General features: G+C 42.5%; 1 long non-coding RNA gene across 2 annotated transcripts in view; it reads right to left on the reverse strand.

Annotated features, from left to right (window-relative positions):
• Positions 1 to 1363: 1363 nt before the first annotated feature.
• The window catches only part of LOC114110105 (uncharacterized), a 31235-nt gene continuing 10113 nt past the window's right edge, over positions 1364 to 22485 (reverse strand). The window contains exons 4-8 of one of the 2 annotated variants that reach the window (XR_009597915.1): positions 21397 to 21895; positions 20542 to 20643; positions 17091 to 20086; positions 10730 to 10810; positions 1364 to 6222 (exon numbers count right to left, since the gene is read on the reverse strand). This is a non-coding gene — a long non-coding RNA (uncharacterized LOC114110105). Of the gene's footprint in view, positions 6223 to 10729; positions 10811 to 17090; positions 20644 to 21396; positions 21896 to 22485 lie in introns of both variants that reach the window. The other variant, XR_009597914.1, reaches the window with a different exon arrangement.

Raw genomic sequence — 22485 nt, forward strand, 5'->3', positions numbered from 1 at the left:
CACTCACAAAAAGCTCTTGAACTATATTCTTAGCTTTCTGTCCAGCGCACAGATTCCTAACAGCGAATCTTCCAATCATTGCATTCTTTGCAATCTGGATAGGTTGAGAACGTTCCAAAATCATGAAGTCAGAGTTCCTTTTTGCTTCAAAGTTCTTCCCTCAATCTATTTTTTATTTTCCTAAGCAGCAGGAAGGGACCAAGTTACGCCATCAACCGTCCGCTTAGAAAGGTATCTGGGTAAATATGCAGCTTCACTGCTCACACGCTCTGCTTTCCACAGAGCTGTAGGTACAGCGCAGCTCAGTTTCTGCTGCTGTATAGCAAGGCTCTCCTTTCCTCCAGTTTCCAATAACATGATTCTCATTTTGTTTTGATCCTTTATCAGCAATATCTTTAATGCTCATATTTCCACCAACAGTCTGTTTGTAATGATTTATATGTCTACTAAGACAATACAGGCTTTCTTTATCATGATTTTTACTTTCTCGTGAATCCTCACGAGAAGAGTGGTTAATGCCCACTTTTAGGCTAACAGTCTGTTCAAGTCTTCTTCTATCGTGTGCCTAAGAATTCTTTCATCCTCTGCCTACTGCCCAGTTCTAAAACTAGTTCCATATTCTAGGCGTTTACCCAGCAGTGCCCCACTTCCAGGTACCAAAATATGTATTAGCATCTTATTGCTTCTATAACAAAATGCCACAAACAGTGGCTTAACACAAATTTGTCTTATAGTTTTGAATGTCATAAATCTAAAATAGATTTGATTTTATTAAAACCATGGTGTTGGCAGGGCTGAATTCCCCTGGAGGCTCTCGGGGAGAATCTGTCTCTTTTTCTTTCACGGCTTCTAGGAGCCTCGTGAGTTCCTTGGGTTGTTACCCCTTCCTCCATTTCTAAAGTCAGTCAGGTGGCACCTCCACCTTCTCTTTCACTCTGCTGCTCCCGTCTCCCCTGTGACTATGCTGGATATTCTGGATGATCCAGGGTAATCTTTCCATCACAAGATTGCTAACTTAATCACCAAGCTCCTTTTGCTTTGTCAGCTCATGTAACATAGTATATCATTCAGGGTGCTCCAAAGAGGCAGAAAGAACCAATTATATGTACGTTGTGCTAAGTTGCTTCAGCCGTGTTCAACTGTTTGCAACCCTATGGACCGTAGCCCACCAGGCTCCTCTCTGGGATTCAACAAGTCAGAATACTGGAGTGGGTTGCCATGCCCTCCTCCAGGGGATCTTCCCAACCCAGGAATCGAACTTGTGTCTCTTATGTCTCCCGCAATGTCAGATGCGCCCTTTACCACTAGCACCATTTGGGAAGTTATCTATCTATATACAAATATACATACACACACACATATGTACATGTAAATAAATACGCAAATCTGTGTATTATCTGTGACATATATGTACATACATATATACACATATTTACAAATATTTTTCTTTCTTCATTAGTGGAGGTTAGTTTTTTTTTCTATTAAAGTCTACTCACATTATAGAGGATAATCAAAACCTACTGATTTAAATGTCAATCTCATGTAAAAATTACTTTACAATATATAAAATAACACTTGACCAAGTACCCAGCCCAGTTGACACAGAAAATTAACCATCACATATACAGGCAAACCTCATATTATTGCACTTTAGATTACTGTACTCTGCAGATACTGTTTTTTACAAAATGAAAAAGCACCTGTGGTAACCCTGCATTTCTCAGATGATGGTTAGCGTTTTCTAGCAACAAGTCATGCTTTTGAATTTTGTTTATTTATTTTTGGTTATGCTGAGCCTTCGCTGCTGTGCAGACTTGTCCCTGGTTGCGGCGCACAGGGGCAGCTCTCTCGTCGCGGTGTGCAGGCTTCTCACTGCAGGGCTCTCTCTTGTTGCAGAGCAGTTTCTGGGGCCCACGGGCTTCTGTAGTTGTGGGTCCTGACTCCAGAGCACAGGCTCAATAGTTGTCATATCAGGCTTAGTTGCTCCTTGGCACGCGGGATCTTCTTGGACCAAGGACTGAAACTGTCTCCTGCACTGGCAGAAGGATTCTTTACCACTGAGCCACCAGGGAAGTTCCGCAGTAAAGGATCTTTAAATCAGGTATGTGTTTTTATTAGACACAACGCTGTAACACATTTAACAGACTACTGTATAGTGTGAGCATAACTTTTAGATGCATGGGGAAACCAAAAATTTGTATGACTCAGGTTATTGAGACCTTCACCTTATTGCAGTGGTCTGGAGCAAAATTCTACCATATTTCCAGGGTATGCCCGTGACAGTAGGTTTCGAGGATTAACAGATGAACAACTTTGAAGGGCCAGTACTCTGCCTACGACAGTGATGATTTTAAAATGTGAAGAGTGAAAGAAGACAACAGTGGCGGAGAGGGGAGCAGGTAGAAACAGAGCTGTGAACGAGCATTTCAAACAGAGAACATGCAATCGGTAACAGAGCGGAGGCACGGGGGAATAGACGGGAAGGGTGTGGTCAGAAAAGGGGAAAGGAGTCGAGGCTGTTTGCAGAGGTGGCCGTGGGCTGGCTTACAGATGTAAGGGGTTTGTCTTCACACAGGGTGCGGATTTTTACCCTTCAGTGAATCATGCAGTGGGGACAATAAGACGATCCATCCTATGCATTCTGAAGAGTTTGAAGTAGGAAATCATGAGATCACCACTGTGCTTCATGAAGGCCACTCTGGAACCAGGGTGAAGAAGGCCTGACTTCCAGGGGGAACCACTGGAGATAAAGGGAACAGGGGCGGAAACAACACTCTAGCAAGGGCTCTGAAGGGACGGAGCTCAAGGCTTGATCAACAAGACTTGGTGACAGATGAGCTCAAGATGATAAACTGGCAAAAATTTGCCCGCCAAGCACTGTAAATATTCTGTTCCTATTTAAGCCAGAAATGTGATTATAAAGACAATTGATCATATTATTAGAAGATGGTGTAGGCATCTGGCAATGTTTTGTCAGAGTGGTGATGTCTGATTACATTCTAGGAAAATGTCACGGTCAATGGGTAGGAAACGGTGGGGGCTTCTAATTACCAGAGGACTCTCAAGGGAATAAGATTGCTTTTTTGGCAGTTCCAAGGCAAGAGTAGAAAGGGGAGTATTTGCTGAGGATCCTAAGAATGAAAAGGAAGCAATGGAAGTCTTCCAACTTATAAGACAGATAAAATGAGGAAAAGACTCACAGGCTTTTGGTGCCTACGTGCTGTGCACTTTCACAGGCAAATTACACATCGTAATAATAGTGACGACTTTTGTTGAGCACGGAGTTGTTAGAGGAAACACTGACTGAGACAGCCCACGACGCAGGCGCCACAGTCACTGTTTGCCTGAGTCACTTTCCGGCAGGAGGGCCTGGTAAGGAACATGGAACTAACAAGCCACCACCAACCGGAAGAGTTCAAGAAAAGTCAAAAGGGGGCACTAGGCGCCCTGCCACCTCCCAGAACCCTCCCTGCAATCCATCTTGGCCGAGTGACATCTGAGCCACCTGGAAGGACCCTGAGACAGAATGATTGGCCAGAGACAATCTGGGAGCATGAACCGGGCAGTCACGTGGCAGAGCAGTCCTCCTGGGTTCCCGCACCCTGCTGCTCTCCACCCGGGCGCCCCTTCCCAGTAAAGCCTCTTGCTTTGCCATCACGTGTGTCTCCTCAAATAATTCATTTCTGAGTGTTAGGCAAAAACTCACTCAAGAGCCCTGCAAGGGGTCCCTCTTCCTGCAACAGTGTCAGGCTTCAACAAAAACATTTGCGTGAACTTATCACTTAATATTTATGTAAACCTAGTATGGTACATATGTACTGTTAGTATATTACCGTTGAAGCTTAGAAAGCTATTATAGCATATTACCCTGAGTTACATAGTGGAGAAGTAAGGATTCAAACTTAGACCTCTCAGACACTCATAGATGTTTGTTTAGTGTTTAAGAAAAGAAAGGCACTTCAGTCTTTTTTAACTGACAAAGTCTTGCTTGATCTAAATAATGGACCAAGTAGCAGCTATGATGTAAAATACAAAGAGCATAACCAATAGTCTCGAGGTTGCATCTTCAGACAGCCAATGACAGCTGTGTGACCTTGAACAAGTCTTCCTCTCTCTTTATCCCATTTTGCTCTCTGCAAATTAGGTCTGTTTTCCATTCTACTGGTCCACTGACCAATACAGCAGACTGTTTACCCGAGTGACTATTTTCTCACCATTCATCGCTGTGGGAGTATAAGGTTCAGATTTCCCTTCTTCCTGACACATATTCTATATTGTATCTGGTGGATGATGACCACTGAGTCTGCAGGACGATTTGGCTTGCAAAATATCAGACAATGGAAACTTGAAAGTCCCTTCCAGATCATAAAGCCTAAGAATGCGCTATAGCTGACAATGTTTGCTTTTTTAAAAAGGCTGCAAATGTATTCAGCTGTAAAAGAGAAATACTATTTACTGAGACCCTTTTGAAGGTCCATTTCATTTTGTACAAAGGAGAAAGCCCACAGGAAGAAAAAGAAAATAAGGCTGGGGATTTTTTTTCTCTATGGGAGAGATTACAGAAATGCTAAAGTACATCAAGGACAATGGAATGTAGACAACGTAGATTCATCCTAAAACTGTGAAACATCTTCATACCCTGGAATTAGTTATAGAGAATGGATAAAAAGAAGTGAAGCCTTCCTGAAGTGAACCCAGAAAAGGTAATTTGACATTTGCAAAACTCTTTAGGCCTGAATCCCCCAAAGATGAATTGTTTATTTTCCTTAGAAATTTAATTTAACAACAGCTGCTAGTGATATGAGAAGAGCAGGCAGGCTTTTAAAGATTAACACTGAAGTACAGAGAGCTATTATACCAAGGGAATCATGTTCTGTAACAAGCTGGAAAGCAGTATCTTCCTTCAGTAGACGTGTTTGACAGGGTTTGGGGCTGTTAAACCATTCGAATTCCTTATAATTGGGAAACTGCCTCTTTCGCACAGGCCATCAGGTGCCCACTTGGCTGTACGTAATGGGAGATGCTGATGGAAAGCAGCAAAGGCAGCACTGGGGTGACATTCCATTTAATGCCATCCCCAAACAGACAGAAGTGTGAGCTTTCCAAGGGGAGGCATAACCACTGGAATGGAAGCAGGATTATAGTGCAGAACCGAACAACTCAGGAGAGGGCTGTGCAGCCCGGTGACTTAGGATGGGGCTCAGTGGGCACGCAGGCCCATCGCTGCTCGTGGATGGATCTCCTGTCCCCCTCTCCACATCTCTGCAACCCTACCCACCCCCTGGAGAAAGAGTGCGGATTGTGGAAGCAGCGTGTGCTTCTGTTTGAGAATTTATTTAAGTGAAAATAAGGAGTGGAAAGAACAACCAAAGCCCTTGTGTTATGGCGTGAAGAGCGGACAGAGGGCAGGGGAACAGCTCTTCATGAGGCCTTGCAAAATGTGACCTCTGTTTGGTCATCGATGCGAGAGCTGCCTTACATGATGGCAAAGTCAGCCCCAAAAGTTTATTTCTGTGGATTAATAATTGCCTGCTTATTTTAATTGGGGAGAGGAATTTAAGGGATAGAACAAAGGCTAGCTGTGATGGAATTGGGAGTTCCTTTTAAGAAATAAAAGAGAAAACTGGCCTAAGTCCATTACTGTGACTGATGGTAACAAGACACTGAGCCTACCGATTGACTCTAGAATCACCTCCCTGTCTCCTTGGATCAGCTCCTGTCACCATTCGTGGTCTCAACCATCTCGGACCTGCCCGTGAACTTTCCTGCTTCCATTCTATCTTCCAATTTGCTTCTCCACTGCAGCTGCTATCATATGAGTACAAGCTCAGACTACTCCCAGCGTGACAGGCCAAGAAATTGAGAGATGAGGTTGCTGGGGCAAGTGACTTTATTGGGAAAGCCAGCAGACCAAGAAGATGGGGGACTAGTGTTCCGAAGAACCGCCCTACCTGAGTTAGAATTCAGGCTCCTTATGTAAGTATTTAACGGGGAGGAGAGAGTGGCCGCCTGTCGTAAATGTCTTGGTGCAGGAATCCTTTCTTCTCATACCTATCCACCAGGGCTGTGGTCACAATGCTACTGAAAACCTCCAAGACAAAAGTTGGCAGCCCAGTCCAGTATTCTTGCCTGGAGGATCCCATGGACAGAGAAGAGTCAGACACGACTGAAGCAACTTCTCTTTCTTTTTCTTTCTTGTTTCTGTCCTGCAACTGTTCATCTCTGTATGAATGGAGAAGTGTTATACCTTTAAAAGTCAGAGCCGGAGAACGGACTAGCATACACATTCCAAGCTATAGGCAACAGTCTTTTAGTCATTCTTAGCACAAGCAACAGAGCACAGGGGTTAGAGCTAAAAGGATAGGTCCAGTATGGCGTCAGGCTTGTTCTTCCCTATTACGTAACCAGAGAGATAGTTCCCAAAACACAAATCTGCTCATGTCACTCCTTTGTTCACAGATTATAAAATGTTCACCATTGGCCTCAAAGTAAAATCCAGACTCCTTAGCTTGTTGCACAAAGCATCTGTGATATGGCCTCCAGGAAGGGCCACCAGCAGGGCTAAGGAGGAAGCCTGCAAGGACTGTGAATTGTGCTTACCTGAAGGATGCTCAGGAATGTCCCTGGGAGAGAGAACAGGAGTCACGTACAAAGGGAGGTGCACAGAAACCAGCAAAAATGCCTTGAGTCGAATTTGAAGGGTTGAGGGGGGACAGCCTGAGCCCCAGTTCAAAAGCTCTGCAGCAGAACAGACGGCAATGGGGCAAAGACACTGGGCGAGGCGAGGGCGGGGCTCTTCATTCACGGCGCCATCTGTCTGCCCTGGCACAGAGGAGAGTGAGGCAGGGGATGCCCCCCACAGCCCTGTCCAGCCTCAAACTCCTGCTGACCTTCAACCATGCTCTCCTCCCTCAGGGGAAGAGGATGCTGAAGAATGAAGAACATTGTCTCTCACACGGCTCTGTTCACACTCGCCCCGCTCTGGAGCAGACTTGGCTTTTCCTTTTTTCCTTTTCTTTCTTCTGCCTAACAAACTATTTCTCAACCTTCAAGACATGGCAGAGATTTCAAAAGCTGAGTGTACCTTCCTACAGGCTCTGACTACTCATTGTTCCTTTTCTGTGTCTTGTTAGGACCTTGCACATTACCTAAGATATCACTTATCACGTACTATAATGACTCGTTAGAGTGGTTGTGTCCACACTAGAGTGTAAGTTTCTAGTGAGGATATGTCTTATTCAATACGCTAAATGTAAGAGAGAGAGACCAGGACTCATGAAAGGCACTCTTCTTTCTCACTGATTGAACCCAAATAACTAAAATAGAATTCTATATTAAATGTTTTTATTTTTCTGAGTTCAGAACCTCAGGGAATGTCTTCTTCTGATTTAAAAGCTATGCCAAAAATGTTCTTTCCTCTACCCACAAGAGGGAGACCCACGTAGAAGAAAAGAAGAGGAAGCTAATAGACTTCAGATGAAAATTCTAAAGATATGGGTAGATTCCAACTTGTCTCTGGCACCATACTGACGTGAAGAAAAGGTTTTAAGCTGCCTCCAGAGAACGGTGACTTAGCCTGCTTTGGGTGAGGCTGAGTAAATGGTAAAGGGAGCTGGAGTTGGATCTAGTACTGCTTATATGACAATAATATTTCCCTTGGGATGTGAGGCTACATATCTAGAAAGATGGATTTGAGAAGAGAAAGCACCTTGAAAGACGTGAATATCAAAAATCTTAGGTTGATAGTTGTTTCATTGCTCTATTATCTTTCTGGGATGAGGAGAACATTTCACTGTGAAGAAGGATTCATTTTAAATAAATTCAGTTCTGCATTGCCATTAGGTTTCCACTGAGATAAAAGTTACTGTGCTGAGTTGGAATAATAAAGGATGGATGCAGTCATGTTTGAATGAATGAATAAGGCAATATAGAAGAATGATTAAATGTTTTAGCTTTGGAGCCAGATAGATCTGGGCTCACAACATAAATCTTCCATTATTCTGTATAACACATTTTGGTGCTGTAATAAAAATTTTAAAACTAAGGTATATGGATCGGGGAAGGTAATTCCAGCTGAAAGTAGCAGATTACCTATCTAAAAGCGGCTTAAACCATATGGTAACAGAATGTCTCACCCAAGAGAGAAAGTCACGAGAGGAGGCGGTACTAGGATTAGTGCTGTGACCCGCTGACATTAACAGGGACCATGTCTCTCCACTCTGTTGTGGGTTAAACTGGATCCTCACAAAATGATACGCTGAAGACGTAACCCCCAGTGCCGAAGACTGTGACTTCATTTGGAAATAGGGCCTTAACAGAGGGAGTCAAGTAAGTGGGCTCCAACACAAGATGACTAGAGTCCTTATAAAAAAAAAAGGAAATTTGGATATAGAAACGGACATTCACGGAGGGAAAATGTTATAAACAAACATAGAGAAAACACATGTTGTAAACAAACACCCATCAAGACAGAGGCCTAATGTATCTAAAAGGCAAGGAAAGCCAAAGGCTGCCAAGAAATCACCAGAAGTTAGGAGCAGGGAAGGAAAGATCCCTGTACAGTTTTCAGAGACAGCATGGCCCTGCTGATACCTTGATTTTAGACTACTAACCTCTAGAATTGTGGGGCAATCAGTTTCTGTCCATGTTTTACTTTTACAACGATGTGTTGGTTTCTGCCATACAACGCGAATCGGCCATAATTATACACATATCCCCTCACTCCACCCCTCTAGATCACCACGGAGTGCCAGATGGGCCCCTGTGCTACCAGCAACTTCCCACCAGCTTACACACCATCGTGCAGGGATTTGAGAAAAGAAAAAGGTTGAGGATGGCAGAGCTGTAACAACGTGTACTAATTTCCTAGTTGTGAGCTGCCACAACTAAGTACCATAAACTGAGGGACTTAAAACAACAGAAACTCAAATTCATTCTTTCATGCTTTGAGTTTCCGTTGTTTTAAGTCCCACAGTTTATGGTACTTAGTTGTAGCAGCTCATAACTAGGAAACTAATACATGTTGTTGAAGCTCTGCCATCCTCAACCTTATTCTTTGTGCCAATCCCTCCACGTAATCACAAAACAACTGCTACAGTTCCAGGCACTATATTCTGCCACATCCAAAAAAGGACAGTTTCTCCTAGAGTGCTAATTTTTTTTTTTTTTTCAGGAAAAAGAAAAAAAAAAGTTTTCTTTCCCAGGAGGAAAACTTAGCTTTAGGTCTCCAAGAAGACTTATTTTCAGGTCCCATTCATCAGGAATGGTGATATGCCCACACTCTATGTTCATGAGTGGCTGAATATGACGTCCACAATGTCAAGGATCTATCATGAGAGGCAGACACTGCTTTCAAAGCAAAAAGGAGAGGAAAACAGTTGCTAGATGGGCATGGGCAGCCAATGCCGTCTGCCATAGGACAGAAGAATCAGATGGGTGACGACAGCTATCAAAGTCCCAACTTTATTCGATTTTCACACTTTCTGTGTTTATGTAGACGCCATTATGAAATTTTACGATAAAGTAACAGTGAGCAGGACTTCCCTAGTGGTCCAATGGTTAAGAATCACCTTCCAATGCAGGGGACATAGGTTTGATCCCTGGTCTGGGAACTAAGATCCTACGTGCCAAAAGACGCAATAGCTAGTAAAGGTCTATTTGGCCATCTACTGTGTGCCAGGGCATTGCAATGGATTTGCATGTATTTCCTAACTTTATTTTAACAAATACCTACAAAGTCAGTACAGTTAATGTTCCCATTTAACAGATGAGAAATCTGAGACAGAGAATGTAAGGAAATTCTCCGGTGTCACACAACTAGTAAATGAACTTAGGCAATCTGATTGGAAAAATCAATTGATAAAACATTTAAATATCTATCCTGTGAGATAGAAAAATATGTCCCTCACTAACCAGTTTCTCTTTGGAAGCTTTATGACAAAGTTGAAATTTTCATCAAATGAAGCAAATTTCCTTGGAGATTCTCACAAACAGCCTCTGATACAGTTCCGTAAATTCCTTTCTTACATATATAAAAGTCCATATTCCTCAGAGGAAAACATTTTCCGCAAAATTCAAAAATGGAATATTTAAAAACCAAAGGCAAATTGTTTTCTCATCAGAGAGGTTTGGTAGTATGGGAAACTCCCTAATTTCAGAGTCTTTGAATGCCAGCTTAGTCATTCAGAAAACATATAAATTTGGATCAGCTACAAAACTTCTTCACACCTACTTTTCCTCATCTGTGACAGGAGTAGTATAAAGACGAATTTGTGAGGCAGTTTAGGGAAGAAATGAGACAACGTATATAAGCTATCTGGCACAGTTGTGTGTTGCAGAGTAGTCACTCAATAATTAGCTCTTGTTATTAGTCTGGCTTCCCAGGGAACTCAGTAGTAAATAATCCACCTGCCAGTGCAGAAGACGTGGGTTTGATCCCTGGGTAGGGAAGACCCCTTGGAGAAAGAAATGGCAACCCACTCCAGCAGTCTTGCCTGGGAAATCCTGCGGGAGGAGCCTGGTGGCTTACAGTCCGTGGGGTCACAAAGAGTCAGACACGACTCAGTGACCAAACAAGAAATGATTAGCCCACATTAGAAACGACTGTTTCAGTCATCAGGCATGGGTACTGTCTTTGAAATTCGCATCATCGAAGAATTTTTTTTAAAATCTACATAATTTAAGCACCAGTAAATCAAACTAAAAAAAAAAAAAAAATCCAGGGACTTACCTGGTGAGCTAGTGGTTAAGACTCCATACTTTCACTGCAGGAGACACACGTTCATCCTCGTTCTGGGAAAGATCTCACACGCTGCACGGCACAATCGAAAACAAACAAAAATCCAAAAACTGCATTTGCTTTTGCACTGGAACAGCCCCAAGGAAATATCATCAGGGCTAAGTGCCATATTTCAAGGTAACCAAAGTCAGTGCTTTTTGATATAGCTTTATAGTAATTAACGTTGTCACGTGGCAATAGCCTATGAAAAGTGGCAAGAACTGATCAATTTAGACTTGTATTTTGCAATATAAAACCATTGGGACGTATGAAATAGTATTGGAGCTCCTGTTAAAAGTCCCACTATGGCTTTGGTCATTTGGTCACTTGAATTTCTGAACGTGTCTTAGAAGTATGGTTCTTTTTAAATACAAATGTATTTCTTCTAAATGCATTTAGCATCGACTTCCGTGCAAGATTAAAATTTGACCTGGCAACCATAGTTTGTTCATTTGGGAGTTGAGTAGTGCCTAATTCAGAGGATTTTTGTGAGTATTAAATAAATTTATATACACAAATTGCTTAAAATAGTGTCTGACACACAGTGACCATTCCATTCAGTTCAGTCGCTCAGTCATGTCCAATTCTTTGTGACCCATGGACTGCAGCACACCAGGCCTCCCTGTCCATCACCAACTCCCAGAGTTCACCCAAACTCTTGTCCATCCAGTAGGTGATACCATCCAGCCATCTCATCCTCTGTCGTCCCCTTCTCCTCTCACCTTCAATCTTTCCCAGCATCAGGGCCTTTTCAAATGAGTCAGTTCTTTGCATCAGGTGGCCAAAGTATTGGAGTTTCAGCTTCAGCATCGGTCCTTCCAATGAATATTCAGGACTGATTTCCTTTAGGACAGACATGTTGGATCTCCTTGCAGTCCAAGGGACTCTCAAGATTCTTCTCCAACACCACAGTTCAAAAACATTAATTCTTCAGCGCTCAGCTTTCCTTATAGTCCAGTTCTCACATCCATACATACTACTGGAAAAACCATAGCTTTGACTAGACCATTCCATAAGAATTTGTTATTATCATTGTTACTATTATCTTTGTCATTAATATTCTACTGAGAAATGAAATCATTTTCATTAGAAAATGATTAGAAATAAGAAGCCCATAGTGTTCTCTTTACAGCGGTCTATGTGAATTACTTCATGATTATAATTTAGATATAAATGAGGAATTATTATCAGCACATATTAACAAAGGCCTAAAACATGAAAAATTCTGGATTATTTTGTCCAAGATAGATGAGCAGGATAAAAGAAAAGACATTGTTTTTTTCCTTTCATTTCATTTTTTAAAATTTATGATTGTATCCCAAATCTTCTTGAGGCCAAAAAAAAGAAAAGTACTGCATTGGGGAGAGGGGAAGAGAGGGTGAGATACATGGAAAGAATAACATGGAAATCTGCATTACCCTATGTAAAATGGACAGCTAAGGGGAATTTGCTGTACGGCTCAGGAAACTCAAACAGGGGCTCTGTATCAACCTAGAGGGGTGGGGTAGGGAGGGAAATGGCAGGGAGGTTCAAAAGGGAGAAGATATATGCATACCCATGGCTGATTCATGTTGAGGTTTTACAGAAAGCAACAAAATTCTGTAAAGCAATTATGTTTCAATAAAAACATAAATTAATTAAAAACAAACAAAAAAGTATTACATGAAAAAATGTTACGGATATTTGGATAAAGACATGAAACCTATCTCATATTTAGATATATAGGTATTCTTTACTATTCTCTCTGTGGTCAGGGGAACTTCCTAGAGGGTTGTAATTAGTTGGACACGAGACCATGGAACATGAGACCAATTTAGAAAAATTATTCATGAGGAAATGAATTATCCTGATCTTTTTTATGAAATGGGAAGTGGAAAAATAAGTGAACAAATTAATAGTTTGATAAATTCTTCTGCCACACACATGCTCCTTAAAAAAAAAAAAAAATCTGGTCACTTCAGCACTGTATACAATGCCCTTGATTTTTTAAATCACGTCCTGTTGTTCTTCACTGGGGCTACTTGCAAGTGTACAAGCGAACTGCTTTTCTTTTTTAAAACTTTGCAATCTTTCTAACAGACTTCCCTTCCAGATGTTTCAGTTGCTGTGTCATGACAGTTTTTCTCCCTGAACTTCTTGAAATTTGCTTCCTGAAGCAAACTTCAGACTGCGCTCAGTCTTTCTCTGGCTATGAGATCAGCCAGCAAACACGACAGCGTCTACCCCGAGGCCAGTCTCTTTCCTTTCCCTTCATGGTGAGGACCCAAATATCAGTTCCCTGAGACACTTTACCTTCTTCTCCAGATGAAATTATCTAAAAGACAGTAAAGAGTTTGTCAGAAACTCTTCTCTGAGCCCAAGGAGCGTGTTGACAAACGTTGCGTGTGGCTCCGTGTGTTTCCTGGTTAGGCTGTGGTGTTCTTTTCTGTAGCTGGTTCCTCATACTGATAGTGGGCACCCACTGGGACACCACCTTTGTCTCTCTCCTTTCCATCATCATGCAAACACACTCTAAAATCTAATGTGCAGATTTCCACATTGTATACACTTTTGATATACAGAACTCCAAATCCCAGGTTAAAAGAAGCATTAAAAAAAAATTAGACTCGCACTTAAATCACCATATTCCAATCTTGAGCTTTAACTCAGCAAGTCTCAATAATCCTTATAAGATTAGTGTTTACTATCTGAGGTAATAATCTTTATTTCATAATTTAATATACACATATACATGGTCTTATTTTGTTTACCTTTTTTTTTAAGAATTGAGAGATACTTGATATTTTTTCCTTTCTTCACTTTATCTCAATGTATTTTCACTCACTGACTCCCTGGTTTGGCGCTATTTAATTGACAGATAAACTATCTAATAGGCCATGAATTCTCAAAGCCCACAGTACATAACCAGCACCAGCAGGATGAATTTAGAGTTGCAGATTCAATGATATCCAATTCCCCTTTCACAATGGAATCCATAGATTTACAGTAGGGCCCATGAATTGGTATTCTAGGCAATAATTTTGATGCAGACTACCCTTTGAGAGGTCCATCTAGTCAAGGCTATGGTTTTTTCAGTGATCATGTATAGATGTGAAAGTTGGACCATGAAGAAAGCTGAGCGCCAAAGAATTGACGCTTTTGAACTGTGGTGTTGGAGAAGACTCTTGAGAGTCCCTTGGACTGCAAGGAGATGCAACCAGTCCATTCTGAAGGAGATCAGCCCTGGGATTTCTTTGGAAGGAATGATGCTGAAGCTGAAACTCCAGTACTTTGGCCACCTCATGCAAAGAGTTGACTCATTGGAAAAGACCCTGATGCTGGGAGGGATTGGGGGCAGGAGGAGAAGGGGATGACAGAGAATGAGATGGCTGGATGGCATCACCGACTAGATGGACAAGAGTTTGAGTGAACTCTGGGAGCTGGTGATGGACAGGGAGGCCTGGCGTGCTGCGATTCATGGGGTCGCAAAGAGTCGGACACGACTGAGCAACTGAACTGAATATTACCCTTTGAGAAGTACTATTCCAGATCAAAAAAAAAAAAAAAAGTTCCTCCTTTACTGAGACAGGCTGCATTATCCAAGAGCCCATTATTCCAACATCTTAAGCTATTGTCCAGAAATTCCAGTGATTGCCAATACCATCTGTGAAGCCAAATGTTTGACTTCAAGACAGTTTTTCTCTTCTAAAATCTTATGGATAGAAAAATATGTTGAAAATACCACTTAGCATCCATAGCCCCTTTCCTTCCTTTGACTTCCTACCCAACATTTCAGAAAGAATCCTGTTTTCAAATGTCTTTAATCCTGAGATGAGTCAGCAAGAGTGAGAAATGGTTAGCCATCTTGCTAAAGTTATTCTTCCCTATAGGATACATGCTTTGGAAAAACAACACATCTCCTAAATTATGAGGATATTTACATTGACCTGCATCTAAATGAATCAGTAGAAAGTCACCAACAGCCATGCCAACTTTTCCATGCCTCCTGTGATCAATGTCAAGCTTTTCTTTTCCCAACAGTGCTTGAAAATCATACTTACTGGATCATGTCTTTTCCAAAAGATCTGAAATCTCTAAGTCAGTGGTACCAAACCAAGTGCAATTTGGACCCAGGGTACATTGGCCATGTCTGAAGACACTTGTAATTGTTACGAATGGAGCTGGGAGTGCTACTAGCACCTGATATGTGGAGGCCAGGATGCTGCTAAATACTTGACAATGCACAGAGAATAAATATAACTTGTACTGATACTGAGAAACTCTGCTGCATAAAACAAGCCTCACACCTGCCATGAACACACAATAACTATCATATGCTCTTTAAAAATTTTTGTGATTAAGTATATTTATCCCATTAGATCAGTATTATAGCTTCTCAACTTTTGTTCTTACATCAACTGAAAAAAAATTTAAAACCTAATTATGTTTTACTCAAGGGACTCACCGAGGATGGAAGCCCAGAAGACAGCCTCTCAGATGGCTTTGAGGGGCTGCTCCAAAGAGGTAAGGGAGGAGCCAGGATATAGGAGTTCAAACAAACAAACAAAAAAGTCCGGTAGTTGAACATCAAAGATAGCTGCTAATTAAAGAAAACCAGACATCTCAAATTAATGAACTTAGTACTTTTCTATATACGGGAAGATGCAAGAGTCTGGGCTCCTTGAAATCATTTCTTTGATTTGCACCCTAGCTTTCTGGGGCCAGTATCCTGGCTCCTTCCTCCCGAATCCCCTGGGCTGCACAGTGGGGGGCTGGCTGCAGTGACTGATGTCTTAATAGCCTGCACATCCTTTGTTTATTGATGTGGCAGGCGGCATTTTTTTAACTACGCTCTAACTCAGCTTTTGGCTTTCTGATAGAATCTTTAATTCCACAGGTACTTCTTTTTCTCTACTTTTCTATATTAGAAACATTATCATGGACATTTGTGTTTCTGTAGTTTGGCAACTCTTCCTCTGGAAGAACAGTATCTCACCTGCTCCGTTTTTGTGATTTTTAGTGAATCTGCAATTCATGAGTTCCCTTATCTCCTGGACACACAGTGACCAGGGGGCCCAAAGCTAGGCCAGTCTGTCTCCTCTATTGGAATGACACTTATGCGCTTTTGTGAAGGCACACAAGAGCACAAGACAGTTGTAAGGGCTTCATCCAGCGGCAGCACTCAGCAGTCACACGCTGCTGATGCTACAAGCTGCCCTGATTCCTCTCTCTGTGAACTCTGCAGAATCTGTCCACTAACTGTTCTCCTGGGAGAAGGCAATGGCACCCCAAGCACTACTCTTGCCTGAGAAATCCCATGGGCCGGAGGAGCCTGGTAGGCTACAGTCTGTGGGGTGGCTAAGAGTCGGACACGACTGAGCAACTTCACTTTCACTTTTCACTTTCATGCATTGGAGAAGGAAATGGCAACCCACTCCAGTGTTCTTGCCTGGAGAATCTCAGGGACGGCGGAGCCTGGTGGGCTGCTGTCTTTGGGGTCGCACAGAGTCGGACACGACTGAAGCGACTTAGCAGCAGCAGCAACTGTTCTCCTAATTTAAAATCTTTAGAGACCTATTTACCTGCAAATAGCCAAGGAACCTACAGTGAAATGGAGCCAGACCCTGTGGTTCTTCCCCCACTATGTCATCAGTCTGCCTTTTGTCTGTAGAAAAACATGAGCCAAAGAATACGTTTACTCCGAGAAGTGAGAACATGCAGAAGCCAAGGAAAGCAATCAAGAAAAAAATAATAACAGTTTGATCATTAAGAGAAGTCAAGGGCTTTCAATACCCCTTCCAGGATCATAGATAATATTCTGAGCCATATTTCTGAGCTGTTTTGTAGATATTGAAACCCTCACCCAGTGGAAGAAATTAACTACACGATGACCAGACCATAGTGTAAGCTGCAGCAATTCTGAGAATAGGCCTCAAAGAAATGGAAACAAACCCGCCCTGGACTTGAAGATTAACTGTACTAAAAACAACCAAGATGATGCTGGTCAGACCACCGCTTGAGCAATTTCAAGTCACTCTCAGAGCTGAATGTGCTTTTTCTGCATGTAGCCCCCTCCCTCCACATATACACCCTAAAATCCCATTTAAAAGCTCCTGCCCGCTGCTTGTTGGGAGGAGGAACACTGCCTTTGGACAGGCATCTGCCCCTTTATTGCTTTTAGAGCTGGGAGCAGCCAGACCCCACTGTCAGCAACAGCAGGATACACTTTTCTTTATCACTGATGTGCTGATACAAAGAAGAAATATTCTCCCAGTTGCTTCACCTCCTCTTTTGGAAAGAAATCGGCTTGAATTCATTCACAGTTAGAGCTTACCCCTGGTAAGGAGAAAAACTTAGTATTCATCCCTCAAAGCTCTGAAGTCTTCGCCTCATCGTCCACTCAGGGGAGTATTTCAGAGGAGCTGCTCAAAGGCGGTCTGCCTCCCAAGGGCATCGGCAACACCTGCGGCTTGTTGGGAACACAAGTCAGGCGCCAATCAGGGCTGCAGCGGTTCGGATTTAGCAGATCTGGGATGGGGCCCAAGAATTGGCTTTTCTAACAAGTTCCAAGGTGATGCTACTATTCTTTAGACCACATTAGAGCAGAACAGGGAGACCCTGTCACTTTTTTGTGTTTTTAACCTTTATCTTACCTGACATAAAGCTCAGCTGCCTTCAGTTGCAAATAACAGAAACTGGCTTAAGTAACAAAGGGAATTTATTTCCTCGTACAGATTGAGTTTAGAGGTTTGAGGGCTTCAGCTGTAGCCCAATTATGTTGCCAAATATCTGCTTCTTTCCAAGTAAATGACCTCGTTTTGAGTATAACTGAAAACTGCAGAGCTGCCAGGTGTGGACATACAACTAATCACCCCTCCTCAGATTTATCTTTAATCTGGGCATTTTTAGCACATTTTAGGGCCTTCATAAAAAGTAAATGTTAATCTCTGTCATTCCTCCTCCTTTGAGGATGTCTGTTAATAATTTCAGGGCTCCCCTGAGGTTTCTTTCAGTGGTAAAGAAACCTCCTGCCAATGTAGGAAAGGCAGGCTCAATCCCTGAGTCAAAAAGATGTCCTGAAGAAGTAAATGGGTACCCACTCCAGTATTCTTGCCTGGAGAACCCCATGGACAGGGGATCTTCTCAGTCTATAAGTCCACAGGGTTGCAAAAGAATCAGACATGACTTACAGACATAATAACAACAACGTCTGTTATTTCTACCCAAAACAATTTCTTTTTCCATTTCCACATCCTTTTGCGATAGCAGAGGAGCTCCCATGTGCTAGGTAGAGAGTGGAGAACAGACATGGTTCTTCTTTAAAGAGCATTCTGTCCAGCTCAGATGACTCTCCAAGTTTTCTTTGTGTGTATGTGTTAGTCGCTTAGTTGTATCCATCTCTTTGCAACCCCATGGACTGTAGCCCACCAGGCTCCTCTGTCCGTGGAATTCTCCAGGCAAGAATGCTGGAGAGGGTTACCATTCCCTTCTCCAGGGGATCTTCCCATCCCAGGGATTGAACCCAGGTCTCCTGAATTCAGGCAGATTCTTCACCATCTGTGCTATCACGGAAGACCAAATTTTCTTTACCCACTCCCCAAATCAACTTAGGAATCCTTGCTACTCCAATCTTTCCTCTTACACACTGTACCACATCATACTGGGTATATATATTAAATGCTGTGTATATAGAAAAATATGAATAAATGTAAAGAAGGCTCAATGACGTAGAATTGTCACCTGAACACTGGGTTTGCCTTTTGGTGGTATTGCCAAAAAACAGAAAAGCCAAATCGCAGAAGGTCATCTTACTCACTGCAACTGAGGCGAACACTAGGGATCTTTCCCAAAGCAGTGTTTTCTCTGAACAGCAAAGAGGGGACGCTTAAGCGATTGGTACATGCATATTCATGAAGGGGCCTGGATGGGAGGCAGAGTCCAAGCTTCAGTTGATTGAAGTCAAGAGGGTCAGAAAAGGTCAATACCGCTCTGCTTCAGATTCCAGTTGATCTAGTTGTTGGCATTTAGCTTCTACAAAATGGCTCAAGACTGTGCTTTAGGCTGGTCTTTACCATCAAAAGAGAACTGAAAGTCTTTGCGACAGATCTAATATTTTTGCTCTTGTTATTTCTCTAGCCCGTTAACAGTCTGTTATTTATGCTTTTTTTTTTTTTGTTCCCTTAAGACTATTTATCACTGAGACCTGTTCAAGATCGAGCATTATGGCCAGGCTGAGATCATAAAGGGCTTGGGCCAAGCCCTCCTCTTATGTCAAGAAAGCCATGCCTGGTGCTCTTTCTCCAGGGACGACCCCTGCCCCACAAATCTGCTTACAGAAAGAGGTAAGTGGAGGAAAACGACAGTGTGGCCATAAAAGTTTTTATAACTTAGATCAGGATTTGTTCAGCTGATACTTGGTAGATACTCTCATTTTCAACTAAGAAACACCCAAGGGTGATAAAGACTGGGAAAACATAAAAATCCCATAAAAGAAATCATATTATGTTTTATTAAATCCAAATCTTAAAATATCTGACAGTGACTTGAGAAATCAATAATGTTGCAAAGTATTCTTTTTTAATAATAGTCTTCTGCCTTGGGATAGTTGACTATATTAACTGTTATTTCTCCATGTAAGCAAAAAGAAAGCAGAAAGCCATAACGTCCTGCATTGGACGCGTCTTCAGTTGAATATAAATCCTCGGAAGAGTGCAGAGCTGGTTTATAGCTCCACTTGAGCCACGCGCTTTCCTGGTGGTCTTTCCTTCTTCCATCCAGCCTGGTAAAGCCCTGTCAAAGAAACCAAGGGACTGGGACTCTCTTGTGTCAGCATCTACTTTATCTGGAGGCCTTCATGTTCTTCTCTTGTGTGTGTCTAACAGTCAGCTCTCAAGGTAAAGGAGAGTGTGAGAACACATGGCTGAGCATACGGTAAATCAAACTAGGGAAGTTTTTGGAGAAAGGGCAGAAAAGGAGAAGCGGTCTCCCACCCCCACCGCACCTTGCCTTTAGATTTCTCCTTTCTGTCCTCCTCTCCTCTCAACTCATCAACTCAGGCGCTGGCGTGGATTCTGATTTGTAATAGTTGCATTTTAATCTGTTGCTGTTAATGGTAATGATGGAGAGTGTATCTGGTGACTTGGACAAGGGCCAAGATACTGCCAAGCCCATACACTGAGAAACAAGGCCCGTCCTTCTGCTGTTTGGGTCACTTACGCTGGACAGACGGGCGAGCTGCAAGTAAATCAGAGTACTGAGACACCTGCTGGGCTGTTTATCAGGAGAGGCTCAAAGTTGTGTGGGACCAAAAGTTCCCCTACTGTGGGGTTCCTAAGAAAACAGGAAATACAATAACAAATTAAAATCGTGTAACCAAATGTTTAGAAAATGGCAAAAGAAATGGGGAAAATGACAAATGTAGAAATAATGACAGATACTACAGCCGTCACAAAACCTAGAAAAATAGCATAATATTCCTATTAATAGACTGTCTCTTCCACCACAATAATGCTTGTTTTCCTCCATACATATGTCCTATTACTGGTGCCTTATATGGAGCACTTTTATATAGCAAATAACTCTGGTCCTGTAGGTTCTGGAGCTTAAAAAGGCAATAAGCAACTCATGTGGTTAAAATGTATTAGGACTGTGAGTTTAGCAAGGCATATCAACATGTTAATAGTGCACCTAGGGAACTTCCCTAGTGGTTCAGTGGTTAGGAATCTGCCTTGCAATGCAGGAGACTTGGGTTCAATCCCAGGTAGGGGAAGTAAGGTCCTACATACCTCAGAGGAACTAAGCCTGTGTGTTGCAACCACTGAGTCCACGTGCCACAATGAGAGAGTCCACACACCACAATGAAAGATCCTGCATGATGCAACGAGGAACTGAGGCAGTCAAATAAACAATAAAAAATAAATTAAAATTTAAAAATAAAATTCATTACCGAAGGAAAAAAATAATGTTCCTAGAAGATGACTTGGAAGTGGCCTGCTCTAGACAATGTTTATGTCTCCCCAAGTTCATCTGTTAAATTCTAGCTCCCAATATAATGGTGTTAGGATGTGGTGCCTTTGGAAGATCACTGGGTCGTCAGGGGGGAGCCTGCATGAATGGGATCTGTAACATTATAAAGGAGACCCCAGAGAGTTTCCTTCCCCCTGCCGCAGGTAGGAACACAGTGAAAAGACAACTGTGAACCAGGAAGCGGGATCTAGCAGACATCAGACCTGCTGGCACCTTGGTTCAGGCTGTTTGGCATCCAGAGCTAGCAGAAATTTCTACTGTTTATAAGGCACCCCATCGACGGTAGTTTGTCACAGCAGCCTGAACAGGCTAAGACAGGGCCCAAGCAAGGGAGGGTTCCTGACACGTAGCACAATAAATCCATCTCCTGTGCTAAGTGTACTCGGCTAGGAACTTGACAGTTAAAACTTAGTGACGATTTTGAGATCCTACACTAGCGAAACTGGAGAGATTTATGAGGAATGTGACAATGTGGGAGGGATTCTTGGTACTTACCTACTTTCACCTTAGAATTCTGATCTTTGTGAATGAATTGGATATTCAAAAAAAAAAAGTAAATCATTTTAAAGTGAAAATTATAAAAAGAAACCTATAAGAAATAGTTCTAGTCTTACGTTTGATTTTTGTTGTTGTTCAGTTTCTCAATCATGTCCAATTCTTGGTGACCCCATGGACTGCAGCACGCCAGGCTTCCCTGTCCTTCACTATCTCCTGGAGTTTCCTCAAACTCATATCCACTGAGTCGATGATCCCATCCAACCATCTCATCCTCGGTCACCCACTTCTCCCCGTGTCCTCAATCTTTCCCAGCAGGGAAAGACTGGGTCTTTTCCAATGAGCCAGCTTTTCACATCAGGTGGCCAAAGTGCTGGAGTTTCAGCTTCAGCATCAGTCCTTCCAATGAATATTCAGGGTTGATTTCCTTTAGGATGGACTGGTTTGATATCCTTGCTGTCCAAGGGACTCTCAAGAGTCTTTTCTAACATCACAGTTCAAAAGCATCGATTCTTTAGCACTCAGGCTTCTTTATGGTCCAGTTCTGACATCTGTACATGACTACTGGAAAAACCATAGCTTTGACTTGATAAGCTTGATAAGCTTCTTCAAATTATGCTGAGGTGGAAGAAAAGAAAAAAAAAAAAAAAAAAAACCTGAGATGTTTGAGAACTATCAGGAATCTAACAAGGACCTCAACTACAGTTTCTGTGAAAGCACCACGGCATCTCAACTCATGCTTAGTTCTGAGCTGAAGGAAAGAGGTAAGAACAAACAAGATAGAAAGGTGGTCAAGAGGGGCCACTGTGGCCTCAGGAGGTCAGTCCATTCACAGAAGTCCATTTATAAGGCCTTGTTTAGAGGGGGAGTAAAGACCCAGGCATGCCTCCTGGTGCCAAGCAGGAGTTCTGCAACTGGAAGGTCACTGGAGGCCCAGCTGAATCAGCTGGACCAAGGAGACTGGAGGAGAAGCCTGCCCCCCAGAAGAGTCTTAAGTGCCCTGGCTTGCCCCCTGCACACTGCAGACCAAGTGGTCCACCAAAGACAGATTCTGTACTCAACAGGAGACAGCCTTTGGACATGGATGGGTGACAGGCTTCCTCAACACTCTAGTATGAGCTCCTGACCCACAGAAACAAAACAATTGTCCTTTTAAGCCACTACCTTTAGAACAGTTTCTTACACAGCATGGTAACCAGAACACTCTT

This window comes from Ovis aries, chromosome 21, assembly GCF_016772045.2.
Source record: "Ovis aries strain OAR_USU_Benz2616 breed Rambouillet chromosome 21, ARS-UI_Ramb_v3.0, whole genome shotgun sequence".
NCBI classification, from domain to species: Eukaryota; Metazoa; Chordata; class Mammalia; order Artiodactyla; family Bovidae; genus Ovis; species Ovis aries.